The sequence below is a fragment of the Pseudorasbora parva genome, chromosome 3, assembly GCF_024679245.1.
Source record: "Pseudorasbora parva isolate DD20220531a chromosome 3, ASM2467924v1, whole genome shotgun sequence".
In the NCBI taxonomy this organism is placed as follows: Eukaryota; Metazoa; Chordata; class Actinopteri; order Cypriniformes; family Gobionidae; genus Pseudorasbora; species Pseudorasbora parva.
In genome coordinates, this window is record NC_090174.1 from 8,325,282 (window position 1) to 8,340,744 (window position 15,463).

The 15,463-nt window shown below is 38.6% G+C and overlaps 1 protein-coding gene across 2 annotated transcripts in view; it reads right to left on the minus strand.

Moving 5' to 3' along the window:
• The window catches only part of LOC137070515 (serine/threonine-protein kinase PAK 3), a 71,035-nt gene extending 56,249 nt beyond the window's left edge, over positions 1 to 14,786 (minus strand). For both annotated transcript variants that reach the window (XM_067437729.1, XM_067437730.1), the window contains exon 1: positions 14,586 to 14,786. The gene's annotated coding sequence lies outside the window, so the exon portion shown is untranslated. The remainder of the gene's footprint in view (positions 1 to 14,585) is intronic.
• Between the last annotated feature and the right edge of the window lie 677 nt (positions 14,787 to 15,463).

Consider the following 15,463-nt stretch of genomic DNA (forward strand, 5'->3'; position numbering starts at 1 on the left):
TCGGATACATTGGCTACGTTACCTACATAATAAGCTGTTTTAAATTTAAAATGTTCAATGTCTAATCGCGCTGATGTGACCGAGGGTATCCATCCTCTAAGTGAGCAGTTTCATCCCAGGACTATTCCGGTTTTAAACGGAATATTGGCGCCCATAATGCACTCTACATGTAACTTTTTTCACTGTCATGCCGCGGATGCGCGTGGCGTTTCTGTTGCGGGTCAGCCACGGGGCTGCGTGGCGTTTTCTCTGCCTTTGCACACTAGAAGCGTGTCTGACGCGGCGCTGCTGCTGCTGCTATTGATGCGGAGGGAAGCCCTATTCCTAATGTTAAACAGAAATAGCCTACTGATACAGCAAAGAAAACGTCGGGAGTAGCCACATATCTATGGTATTGACGGCAAATACTAGGCTACAGAATATTTCGTTCTGTATTGACAGTTGCAATATTTCAAAATCGATAATTGACGTTTTTTATTATTACAATTAGGCCTATATCTGCATTTATGTAAACCTACAGACTTTCAAACATGAAAATGTAATTTAATAATATGTATTCGTGTCAAAATTATATATAAACATCTTTTCCTATTCTATTTTGCCTGGAGACGCTCCCAACACACGTGGAAAATAGGCGCTCTTCTATTTCTAGCATGCACGCGTTTTCCGCGCGTCACAGTCAGTGTGCAAACTCCAACCTGTTAACATGGGAGCCGAAACAAAAACGGACACGCCACGCAGCCGAGACGCTCACGCTTGCAGTGTGTCCCCGGATTTGATTAACCAACTTGTTGATATTTAATCGATGGGCATAGCCTGTAGGCTGAGTTGCATACATAGAAAATATAATATATATCGTATAATATGTTTCTTTGTTGTTGGTTAATACTTATTTATTTGTGTGTGTGTGTGTGTGTGTGTGTGTGTGTGTGTGTGTGTGTGTGTGTGTGTGTGTGTGTGTGTGTGTGTGTGTGTGTGTGTGTGTGTGTGTGTGTGTGTACTTTATGTTTTGAAGGTTTTATTGAATGCATTGTATAGTCTTACTTTGGAATTTTAAGAGCAATAAACATATATTGCAATGTTAAGGAATTCGTTTTTTCATTCAGAAAATTAAATCAACATGTATAAATTGCTATTAGGCAATTAATGGGGAGATAATCGGTAATCGAATCGAATCGTAACCGAATCGGACAGGAAAAATTAATCGTTAGATTAATCGATGCATCGAAAAAATAATCGCTAGATTAATCGTTTAAAAAATAATCGTTTATCCCAGCCCTACTCCCATTCATTTTTGCCATTTTAAGCAATATATGTTCCATGATAATACATTTGCACACTCACTGCACCCTTGCTGTCTGATTCATGCCGAGGAACTTAGAACATTCTTATTAAGAAGGTGAGAATGATGTTTGTTTCCTTCATCCCTTCAGTGATGACAGGCTAACAGCCCATTCATTTGTTCTAAATATAAAAGAATAGCAGAGCCCACACTGCAACTATAACGACACAGAGAAATGATACCAGTGGAATCACGTTCAAAACTTTTTTTTTTCCAGCGAGTGAACAATAAAAGCATTGACTGTCAATCAGAATCCAGTGAGGTCCATTTATAATGTTAGAATATGGTTACATTAAAAACATTCCACTCTGAGTACCTTAGAAGCCATATAGAAAGCAACACCCTATAGCAGCCACCCCAAGTGCTCTAGCAATCACATAGGAACACCCTACCACCCAGAGTACCTTAGAACCCAGATAGCAGCCACCCTCACAGCCACTCTCAGTACCCAAGCAAACGCATATCAACACCCTAGCAACCACCGGAGTACCCTAGCAACCGCATAGGAACACTTAGCAACCACCCTGAATACCCTAGAAACTGCATAGCAACACCCTAGCAAACATCTATCTCTCTATCTAACTATTAAAACTACTGAACTTAAAATAACTAAAAATAACCATTTCAAACTTTCTTTTCTAGGTTTTTTCAAACCAACTTAAAGTTTGTCTACAAATTTTATCTAATATCTAATAGAAGTAATAAGCTATTTTCTATTCTGTTTTTGACCCTCTCATTGAAACACGCTGATAAGCGTGCCGCATTCAAGACTTGGAAGTAAGCACTCACTGTTTTGTCTGGTTATCACCAGACCAAGCTCAATCTTTTAAGATTGAACATTGATCTGGGGAGTCTGCTCTGTATTTTCTACACAAGAGGCGTGATCAACAGGCATAGTTCAAATGACTCAAAATTGAATAGTCCTTCAACCAATCAGATCACAAGAGGCGTGAGCCACAGGCATCAATCCATCCTTCTCTATCCGTCATTGGGTTAGACTCACCAATAGTGCGGCAGCTGGATAAGCCAGTCTGTGATTGGTTCCCGCAAAAGTGTGACAGAAGTAGGATTAATGAATGTACAGGTTTCCAGACTGAGTTGCAGTCTGAATCGCCGAATCGTCTGAATCCTAAATCAAATCGCCGGCAGATCAGACCCAGTCTACTCACTGCTATGATTGGGTAACAGTTTTGTATATTAAAAATGTTTGACGTCCCCGCTATACGTGTGGAATTGTTTTGAATTGTTCTTCCGATGTCTAAACTTCATTCATATAGTCATCATTCGTCGTTTTCTACAAAGTGAAAGTAAAGGCAGTACACATTACATTATCTGGATTAGACTAAGCAATAGTAACACATGGTAAAAACATTGTTAATCATACTTGTGTGTTGTGTGTCTGATATACTGGCAGATACAATATATTCAGCAGTCTTTTGTTTTCAGCGCCTCTGAAGAGTTTAAAAATGAATCTGCTGTAAAATAGATGCTAAAGAGGCAATGATGTAAAAGTAGGACTGAACTTCTTCTGCAGAGGCTTTCATCACAATATTAATTAAAGCTGCGAGCAGCGATGACGGGCCCAAGCCGGGGGCACCACCACCCCGGTGGCATCAGCTTAACTGTGCACAGCAGGCCAATAGGCATTTAATATGGGAAAAAATAAATAAAGGGACTATGTCAAAGTCATTTGAACTCATTAACTGCAGCAACTGGTGCTGCTATGACCAGGAACCACAACAGTCACATCTATGAGATCAATTACATTTTACTCTTTAATTTTATCTCTGATGATGTCAAATGTCAATTTCAAAATGAGTGCAGAATACTGTCCAAATGCTGAAGTTGTATTATCCTTACACTTCTCTTTATGTGTTTTTGACCTACCGTAGCTTGTGATTGTTCACCAGTCTTATGCTACAAAAAGCATGCTTGTTTTTATTTCAATATGTGTGGCATTCAATATTTTTTTAAAATATAAATAAATAAATTAAGCCAAATCACAGAGACCGCAACAATGATTTTAATATCAGTGTCAGGTAAGAGTAATATGCGTGCATATAATTTAAGGAAGTTTATTATAAACAGCCACTTTTATAAATTCATGTGAAATTTAATTTTTTTATCCATTTGAATTCTATCAATAAATAATTAGTTTAAAGAGGTGTCATACGTGATCTTTGCAAACACAGCACATGACCTTCTTTAAAGCCCATGTTATAGAAAACAATTAAAAGTATTAGGATATCACTTTCAATTATGTGCAAATGTATTTTTTGCAGCTCAAAATATTGTAAGTTCAGAAGACCAGTGTTATATATATAATAAAAAAATTTTTTACTTATTTTTCACAATAAAGTGATAGATATTGCTGATAGCAATTATGATATGAAAGGGTTAAATTATGAAAAAAACAAGAGACAAGGCGACACACACAGAGTGAGAGAGACCCCCTCCACACACACACACACACACACACACACACACACACACAGAGAGTGATCCTGAGAGAGGGAGGGGGGAGGGGAATGACAGACACAAAATCTAAACAGTGAGAGATCATTGTTTTTATTTCACTGTCTGAAAACACTGTTTTAATATATCAACAATATAGTTTTATCTTCAAAACAGTGTTCTCTAGGACATATCCCACCTGGTTACTAAATAAGGCTACACTCCCACCTTCTGGTTATTCTATATTTAGTTATTCTATATTTATATTTAAACAAAAGGCATTAATCTTCTCATTTTTTAAGTTACACACACTACTTTTTTAAATAGACAATTAAATGTGTTTTTTTTCTTTTGTTAGTAGTGTTTTTTTATATCTATATATATATATATATATATTTTTTTTTTATTAATAATTATTTGTATTAACACAATTATTTAACTAATTATATAAAACAATATTGTCAATGCCCTACAAATAAACTGGTTTTATACATTAATTTTTTAATTCAAACCCAGAATAAAATGTTTTATCCTTTAATGCAGGCCAGAGCACAGCATTGAGAGGTAATCTTTTTAGACAGAAGAGTGGCTCACACACACACACACACACACACACACACACACACACACACACACACACACACACACACACACACACACACACACACACACACTGTAGAAATCAGTGACACGTGTCCCCATGAGTCTGTGTGCATTCAGGTTGAAGTCCCCACCAGGCTAGAAAAAAGAACACACACGCACACGCACACACACACACACACACACACACACACACACACACACACACACACACACACACACACACACACACACACACACACACACACACACACACACACACACAGTAGTAATGCTGAAGTATGCTGCAGGCAACTCTTATCAGTTAAGCCCATTCACCATCCCCCATCCACAACACACACACCCACCCACAAACACACACACATACACACACACTCATGTCTGGTTCACTATCTTTCTGGGGACTCATAGACGTAATGGTTTTTATGCTGTACAAACCATATATTCTGTCATCCTACACTGCTCCTGCCCCTAAACCTACCCATCACACAAAACTTTCTTCAAAAGAACTCATTCTGTTTGATTTATAAGCTTCTGTACCATTGGGAAGTCCCCATGAGTCTGTGTGCATTCAGGTTTAAGGCCCCACCAGGCTAGAAAACCATTCACACACACACACAGAGGCAAGGTTTTTTGCTTGAAAACTTATACAATATTGCCCTCTACTGGTCATTTAAGGGAGTGCATAAGTGTTGAAAAAACAGGGGGAAAAAAACAGAAAAACAGCCAGTGTGATATATATAATAACCAGCAGGTGGGAGTATAGCCTTATTTATGAACCAGGCACTTGTGTGCTTATTTTGTGTTTTTTAGGCTTTTGCTACGGGAACACCGTTTGAGATATCCAATAACCGTTCGCATTTTAGCATCTTCTGTATATTTACTTCATGTTGTCTGAGTTTGGAGGAGATTGAATGAATCGCTTTTGAGGAGAAGGTAAAAACTCAGAGCTCGCTTTCGACTTCTTGTTATCTTCCAACCAAATTATCTGACTTCCTGTTGGTCACAGCTAATGACTGTAAATTAGAAAGTTGTCCGGCTCGAAAAGTACAATATATATACCGAGTTTGGTGACTGCAGATAAAACTAACCCCCCACTTTGGACAAAAGTGACACTTCCTGCTGCCAGTTGGTGGCGCTATAACTTTGACTCACAAAAGTCATATCCATGTGATCGGCCTCTTACAACGAACACACAGCTGAAGTTTCATCAAAATGAATTAATGTATGCAAAAGTTATAACACACTTCCTTTTTCCCTTTTCTCGCCATAAATTTGTCTCTTCGCCACGGCCAAACCGTTTGAGATATCAAAAATTCGCTTGCAATTTAGCATCCTCAGTGTCTTGACTTCATGCTGACCGAGTTTGGTGCTGATCGGGTTAATCGTCTAGGAGGAGTATCGCAAATTCCAGAGCATGCGTTTTCCGAACAACCCATAATAGCTCACTTCCTGTTGGGCTGACGCATAACTTAGAGCACGAAAGTTGTTCGGCCCGATGAGCTCTATATGTGTACCGAGTTTCATATATGTACGTGCAAGTGTGTTTGATTTATAGACCACGTTTTCAGACCCCACTTTAGGGGGCGCTGTCGAGCCCCCCTGCCACGCCCGGGTCCCAGCCTCAGCCCGGCCCTGATGGCCGCGCATTCTGATGCGTGTGCAAAGTTTCAAGAGTTTTCGAGCATGGGAAGGGGACCAAAAATGCCCAAATAGTCGGGTTAAAATAATAATAATAATAATAATAATAATAATAATAATAATAATCCTTAGAAGAACAATAGGGCTCTGCGCCCTTTCAGGGCTTGGGCCCTAACTATCACTGTATTAACTATCACTATCACTGTAACTAAATCTGAGGCCTTGTCCACACTAATATGTTTCTATTTTAAAATGCATTTTTCCCCCCGTTTTGCCCTTCCATCCACACTGAGATGGTGATTTGTCAACAAAGATGGAGCTTTTTGAAAAAGTGCATAGATTTAAAAACACCGTTTTTTTTGTTTTATTGTGGACTTGTGAAAATGTTGATGCATTTGTGTCATGTGACTCATTTTGTAATCATAGATATATGTTAATACTGGTATTGTGCCTGTGCTATTCACTTTTACACTTTTGTTATAGATGTTTCTTTTACACACTTCACATCAAAGTCCTGCAAAGATTAGAGAAAATGTTCTGTTTTAGATTTTGTTTTTAGACATAATGGTGACTGAGTGCGACCCGGACGCATCAGTGAATGAATGGTGAGATATTTTGCAAAATAAAATGATCCTGCTAAATTCTAGAAGAATAGCATGCAAACTATTTCATCTCTTCCATCTGTATAACTTAAGTAAACATTTATGAGGTTTTTCACATGCACAATACGATTAATGTGCCATTTTTAGACATTTTAGTGTGGATGTGGAAACTGTTTTAAAACGCTAGTGTGAGCATTTTGATACTAAACCGCCATTTTTAAATGTATCCAGATTAATGTAGATGTAGCCTGAAACAAGTCATTTTAAGTGCTTGGTTTCAATAAAAGCTGTTTTGGGCAATGAGGAAATTTTGAGTTCTGAAACTTATAGTACAATGACCGCAGCTTGAGTTTAGAGTAAACAGAACCATGTTGTACGCTGGTGTAAGAGAAGATTAGAAATCCACAGAGTCCATTTACAAATGCTATGAATAATGAAAAGCATATAATCTTTAAATAATATGTTGTTAAAACTACTTTAAAACTGTCCCTGATCAGTGTAAATCAACCATCAAGCTACCCTTATTCAGATTTGTGTTCTAGCACAGATATCTGAGTTATATTTGACCTTTTTTTCTGCAATAACAAACCAACCAAAATGATTCACTAATTTGTCTCAGGCAGCACAGTGCTCTATATAAGAGAGAACAAGTGGACACTTAGGCGGGCATATTTAAGTAGTGTCTCAAATCGCTTAGCTATAAAGCTGCAAGCACTGCACAGAAATGTTACAAAAATAGCAATGTAGTATTATGTCATGCAACACCACTAAACTACTTATTGGAAAAGCTACTTTGTTATAAAATAAGCTAATAAAAAAACTGCAGTGCTGCTTAAAGGGTTCTTACTATTAGGATGACCAGTACATTTAAAGGTGCACTATGTAGTATTTTGCAGTAAAATATCCAAAAACCACCATGCCAGTGTTATATATTTTGTTCAGTTGAGTTCTTACAATATCCCAAATGTTTCCAACTATTTGTTAATTGTGAGAAAATTGCTATTTTAACCAAGGACCCGGGACGTCTGAGGGAGTCGCCTGTCAATTGGGTCATATCTGCGTTACCCTTGGTTTCCGGTTTTATTTGGCAGAACAAGTGTGAGAGCAAGTGTGAACAAGTTTCACAGCAGCCGCGAGTAACGTCGAGTAAACGTCATAACATCATTTTAAACACACTTAAATGTATTTAATATGATAAACAGCGTTGCGTTACCTGTTTACAAATGCACGCGCGATGGCATCCCCTGTTGTAGGATGACAGAGCTTACGACAGTAGTTGAGGACATTATTTGAGGACATTATAACAGTAGGGGGACCCCGAGAGCAAAAGTTGCCAAGTGCTGCTTTAAGAACTATTTTGTAATAAAAATAACTGAATGTTTAAATACAATAATACAATGCACCAGAAATTTATACAGCTCTGGAAAAAATTAAGAGAAATCAATGTTTCATTGTCAGTTTGGTAATAATGAATTAACATGTTAACTAATTAAGTCGTATGCCTTTTGGACAAATAATCCAAAAACTTCTAATCATTAAGGCATGTTGTAGTCCAGATTTAAACATAATGTTTAAGTTTGTAAATAAATAGCCTATTAAGTCTTTAAAGTATTAAGTATTTGGTGCTGTGATGAACAACATTGAGATTACATAAAACGAATGGCTGTTTTAAAAACTCACGCGTTTTTTGTTTGTTTGTGGGTTTCCGGGGTAATCGCTGCATTCTGCAGTTCATCAGCGCCCTCTGCTGTCACTGAGCGGCACTTCATTAGCGTGTCTCCTTCACTCGTTCATGTGCTTCTCGTTTACATCTGAGCGTGTCCCTTTGACGCAGAATACAGCGGTGTTGAGCATTTATACGGTTGATGGGCAAAGTATTCTTGAGTGCATTATAAAAAAATTATAAATTGTTAATAAATTATTATTTACGATATTTTAAAGTGCCCACGATAACAATATCGTGCATATTCATTATCGTAATAAATCGCATTATCACATGTCTACACAGAATACAGCGGTGTTAAGCATTTATACGGTTGATGGGCAAAGTATTCTTGAGTGCATTATAATTTTTTTAATAATTGTTAATAAATGTTAAAAAATGCCTGCTAATTTAAACTACTGCTGTCTATATCATTGTAGTTTTGCATAGCCAGATCTTCAATAGTCAATAGTACAGTTTTTTATGTGTTATTTAAAGGGCGCGTTAGTAATATGTGCATAGGCGGTTGCACAACATGCGCACTCAAACATTTTTAAATATTAATAATAAAGGATTCCTCTCTGGAAAAGTGTTCAGTCTTTCTGCTCGCAAATTCTGCCATATAAATATCTAATCCACCATGGTAAGTGAGACCGGCTAAAAAGGAATGGAAAATGAGACTCGAAAATTAGATTGGTTTAATCGCACGTTTAAACTGCACGCAAAGTTACAAAATTGTACGTGCAAATCGCCAAAAGAAATGGGGTCTGCTTTGACGTTATTTTTGCCACGTGCAGCCCGCACACCCTCGCGCTCGTGCGGACGCGCAGAGTAAAAACGAGGCTTAAAGCTACACTGAAGTTGGCAGTTTGATAAATAATTCTTCAGTTCAATCTTTGTGTTCTAAAAAGGCACATAAGGTCCTGTAGAGATAGTAATACACATTCTCCTTTTTTTGCCAAATAAATGAAAAGCATGTCATCAATGTCTTCTCTCTTTCTGTAATCTCACCTAGCTTTCCTCAGAGATGGTCAAGTCAAGTTGTTTGAGCATGATTACAAGATATAACTTTTTTTTAATGCTTTATCCTAAACTGCTGATAATTAAGTAATATATCATATGCTGAAGTACATTTCTGTAGTGTTAACAATTAAAAAAGAAAAAAGAAAAACAAGAACCGTACAGAAACCGAACCGTGAACCATGCCACCCCTAATATGCATCCATTTTATTTATTGTTTTTGGTCTTTTGTTCATTTATTGTAATGATTTATTGATTAATGATTTATTGATTCATTATTTATTTATTGATATTTTAAATGTTTTCTGTTTTCAGTGTTAAATAGTCTTTAGAAATAAAAGTTTATTGATCTTTAAAAAAAATGTACCTGCATTATTATTCCATTATCATTATTTTAGATGAAAATAGTCTCAGAACGACAATATTATCATTTATCGCAATAATTTCTTGGCCAATTTATCGTCCAGAAAAATTTGTTTTCGTGACAGACCTACGTGCGTACGTGCGTGCGTGCGTGCGTGTGTGTGATGGACCGACCATCTGTCCAGGGTGTCCCCCTTCTGTGGCCCGAGAAGCTGGGATAGGCTCCAGCATCTCCACGACCCTGTAGAGCGGTTTGGAGAATGGATATATGTATGTCGGGTTGTTCATTTAACCCTGTGTAATGGGTTGATTTATACTAGTTTACGTTAATACTAGCTCATTTTTACCTCATATAGGTGTAAATGTTTCCAGATTACCTAAATCCTTTAAAATGTTGTGTATTACACTATGCATTTGCCAGTATTTTGGCGAAATCTGAGCCTGACTCCTTATAACCTGCCCATGAGCAGAGTTCTGAGAACTTATTTTAATGCTGCTGGGTTGTTAGGTTGGAGGTTGGGGGAGGGGTGTATTGTTTAAACTGTCAGTGAGATTGTCTGAGCCGTTAAAACAACAGCTGGGTAACACAAAAACTACCAAACACTGGAACAAATGACCCCAAAAAGTAACCCAACAAGCCCAACCCACCCTTTGGGTAGAAAAATAAATAGAATAATGTATATTGTATTTGTCCTATTCTTTGTTATATCTGCATCTTTGTCATGTATAATGTATAACAAAAAAACTCCATTGTGATATATATGCAGAATTATATATGCTAACGCTCATATTCACAATCGGCTGAAACACTTAGCCTATAGTACCCCAAAAATCTTTCCTTTTGGAAAATCCCCTATCACACATATTCACATTTGACACACACACTCACACACACACTCACACACACACACACACACACACACACACACACACACACACACACACACACACACACACACACACACGCACACATACTTTAGCTCCATAACTCACTCTGCACATTCCAAATATGTGCATCCAGTATCCACAGGCCAATCTATCCACAAAATCCCCAGTCCAATAAACCATGACCTTTGGTAAATTACTAGAGACACATACAGACTCCATGGGATTAGGCTACATGGAGATATAAAGAGTTGCACTAATGAGCAAACTTAAAATAAAAAAATAAAAAAATACTTACTTTAAAACATACTGCAGCACAAATAAACACTATGTATCATCATGGCCTCCTAATAATCCCCATATCGTGATTGGCTTCATCACTCGGTCTCCTCTCCCTCCACCGATGGTGTGAGGACCCTATTCAAATTGCTCCATTTATTATTAATTATAATTACTACAATAAAGAAAAAGCCATATAGTTCACAATCACTATATGATGATTGATGAAAAACAACTTTTTTTGACTGAGCATTTCCAAAAATCTATTTAAAATTGGATTTCATAACCCAGCATAGGGGAAGCACTGCTACTTGGGCGCAGAGATATCACAGCTCTCTAGAGCCCCTTTCACACTGCACGTCGGACCCGCAATATTCCCGGAACATTGCCGGGTCGCCTTCTGTGTGAAAGCAACCACGTCCCGGGATTGATTACCGAATTGAACCCGGGTCGGGGACCTAGTAACATTGCGGGGTTCGATCCGGGACGAGCGCTGTGTGAACAAAAGCCAAAACTAATGCCGCAACGTGTACCCAGTTATCGTGCGACGCCTAGAGTTTGTTTTTTCAATAATACAACCCTGCAGTGCCAGAAGAGCTAGTCAGTGTTTTAAACGCAGAGAGTGTTCGTATACAAAATAAACTAAAATTAAACAAGCAGAAATGTGTGCAAACTGGACACAAGTCGAGACCACGGAGCTCCTTACTATCCGCGCTGAAGCTGAGATCGCTCGCCATTATACGTCACATTCGGATGTCACGTGTCAACTCGATCCGGGACCGTTACGAGTTGTGTGTGAAAGCGCACATATTACGGTATTTCGCTGGCAGTGTGAATGGACCAAATCTAGCGGCCCGGGAACAAATGCAGGGTCGCATTAACCGTGTATTTGCCGGAATCGCAGTGTGAAAGGGGCTTTCCTGTGATATGAGGTGTGTTGTTGTTGGTTTTTTTGGTTGTTTTTGATCACTTTTACTTGGGACATGCTAGCTGGCAACATAGGATTCCATTCATTATGCTAAGCTAAGCTAGCGCCGACCCTGCCAAACTAAAACAATGCATGCACTGACACAAAAATGCATTTGCCCACATATCTAAATGTAGGAAAGAAGTTGAATAAGCCCTATTTCTTAAAATGGTGGAGCGTTCCTTCACTGTAAAAAATATTTAGAAAAAAGTTACCTGGTTGACTTAAAATTTTGAGTTCAATGAAATTAAAATTTTGAGTTAATACAATGAACATTTTTTGAGATTTGACAACCTTTATTAAAAGATTATTAAAAGATTTTGTAAGCATATTGGGGTAATTGTGTGTGTTTTATTTCTGATGATGCAGTGAAACACAAAAAAGTGCTATTTTCATGATTTACCAATTTTTTTATGTGGTTCAGTCACAATATTTTGAGTTTCTATTTATTTAAACCAATGTCCTTCATTGTATCAACTCAAATATTTAATTTCAGGCAACCAGGTTACTTACTTTTTTAAGTTAAACCAACAAAAACCAACCAAATTTGTTTACAGTGTTTAATTTGAAAGGCAGCGGCTGTACTACATATCTCGGCATGTTAGTCATGTGATGGACTGGCCTTCCAGTTTTAGATGCCAGGGTCCAGGATCACCTGATGTCCTGATGTCTTGACAGATGTTTGCATATGCATTTTAAAATCTATAAGCTTTAAAAAGAACACAAAAAAACAGGTATCTAACCAGGACCCTGCTGTTTATGGGACCCACGTAAATAAATGAGATTTTTTTTTTTTTTTTTTTTGTCACAACTAGAAATTTAAAGCTCTTCCTTGTGAGCCACCAGACCCCTTTCCCCCTCCCATTTTAGTAAAATAAAAAATATACTGTACTCAAACAGAAGAATACATAAAACAGGAAACACACAGAAACACATATAAACTAACAAACAAATGAACTGTTAAGATAGGGAAACCCCACACACATACAAATCATTACATTTTCTGTATAGGATCTCTTCCTCTTCCTTAAAGAGGTGTAGTGTCTGGTGTAAATGAGATATAGAGATGCACAATATATTGTTAGTAGTCAACAGAAATCTAACCTTTTTGCAAAAAGAAAAAAGTATCTAATGTATTATGCTTTCATTATCAATATTTCCTACTATAGTGTTTTGATGTAAACTTTCACAAAATTCCAGATTTTAGTGTGAAATAGAAAAAAGCATCAAAAAAAAGAAAAAAAGATAAAGGTTATCTGCCATCATATGGTTATTAACCATAAACTATTTTTCACTTGTCAGTATTGGCCAACATTCGTATGCCAGTGCATCCCTAATTACTGCATAAATACTTTATCTGTCAGGTCTTTGTGTACAAGCCCCAACACATGATCACACACTCCACCACTCACACACATAACACCCCTATCCCACAGGACACATATGTTAATGAATGAAATCCCCCACAATGCCATCCTCCACCCAGTCAAGAACTACACAGATCATTGGTCCTTGCTCTTTGTTTCTGATACTCTAGATCTAAAAATACTTCAATAAGGAGAGGGATATGGACTGATATATACTGAGTCCTCAGTTTGTGTGTGTGTTTGTGTGTGTGTGTGTGTGTGTGTGTGTGTGTGTGTGTGTGTGTGTGTGTGTGTGTGTGTGTGTGTGTGTGTGTGTGTGTGTGTGAGGAGGGGCATGTTTTTGTGACATATGAGGACACAAATGTGTATAATGACATGGGTATGACATAGGTTTTACAAGGAGAGGGTGTAATATGAGGACATTGGCCATGTCCCCACTTTTCAAAATGCTTATAAATCATACAGGATGCATTTTCTTTAGAAAGTAAAAATGCAGAATGTTTCCTGTGATGGGTAGGTTTAGGGGCAGGGGCAGTGTAGGGGGATAGAAAATATGGTTTGTACAGTATAAAAACCATTACGCCTATGGAATGTCCCCATATGTCACAAAAACAAATGTGTGTGTGTGTGTGTGTGTGTGTGTGTGTGTGTGTGTGTGTGTGTGTGTGTGTGTGTGTGTGTGTGTGTGTGTGTGTGTGGATATGTGGCCTCTTGTGCTTCTGCGCAGACTTGGCAGTGGTAAAAATCAATCATTCTGAAGTGTTCTATATAAAAGACCCAAATACAGACATGTGCAGTCTAACAAAAGGTCATATCCGACCATCAATGACATCAGTCTTTCTGTCGAACCATCCATCCATCCTTTTCTGCTTCTATCCAGCTGTATGGAACAAGGACCAAGATTCATCATTTGGAATGGATACATTCACGAAGAAACAAATGCAGCTTTGAATTTCAGGTGCAAAAAATAGAAGTGCTTTTCGTTTCCACATTTGCTGCTATTCTGCGATTACACACACACACACACACACAAACACACACGCACACGCCCACAGCGTTCATTTGTGGCATCAACAAAGATGCATTTGGAATGCCATCGGAATGGGGCATAGGCAGCTGACATCTCTGCATCTCCTCGACACAATGCATTAGCTCAGCTTCTCTCTCTTTCCTCCATCATCTTCCTTTTCATCTCCTCCTTAGAAAGGCCGTATGCTGAGAGCGGAGCAAAAGCGCTCCCTCCCTCCTTCCACCTCCCTCCCTGCCTGCCTGCCTCCCTCCCTCCCTTTCTCTTTCTCTCTCTCTCCCTCATCCGTATTCGAGTCATCGCAGACAGAAAAAGAGCCCTTGAGAAGCAACTCACCTGAAACATGTCTTGACATTCCCTGGCTGTATCCGTGGAAGCCTCGTTCTGTTTTCCATGTACATCCTCCACAGCATAGTTTCCTGAAACCTATTGTACGCACAAGCTCTCCATTCTGTGGTCAGACCGGTTCCTGACCCCCAAACCTGGACTCACTGGCTTTAGTCGGCAGCCTGCCTGCCTGCTTCACTGCCTGCCTACTGTTCCCTAGCCCGTGATGTCACAAAGCCCTCGCAGCCTTATTGGCCAAGGGGCTGCATGTTAAAGGGATCCCATGGTGTTGAGACTTGTATGGCTTAATATAACATAAATGATGTCTCTTACTGAATTATGTAGTAGAAAACCCATGAAAGATCTACGTTATTTTAAAAATCGATTTTATATTTGGACCATGGGCGGCGCCATTTTGTTTGCGTTCTAGGTTGATGACGTAGAGTGGTTGAACTCCTCAATCAGCTGGCATTACCCGTAGCTATTTTTACCACAACGCAACTCGAAAATTGTTTCAGAGTTAAACAAAACCAATGAATTCCTTTGTAATTATACTTAAAACACACTCAAACATACATGTGCACACAAACTCACCTACACAAGTCACAAACAGATCGGCGGGCGCGCACACGACAGGCTCTGTCTCAATCGAGATGTTGGGCTGCTCAGTCTCCACGACAGGGGCTGAATCTGAAATCGACCCTATACCCTTAAATAGGGCATTATTTGAAGGGACGGACATTTGTAGTGTTGTCCGACACCATAGTGGACATGTTCGAGTGCAGTCATTCAGTCTCACGTTCCACCGCAATAACGAGTAAAGCCGATTTACAAACAGCTGTCCGACTTCACGCACTCAAACATACATGTGCACACAAACTCTCTCT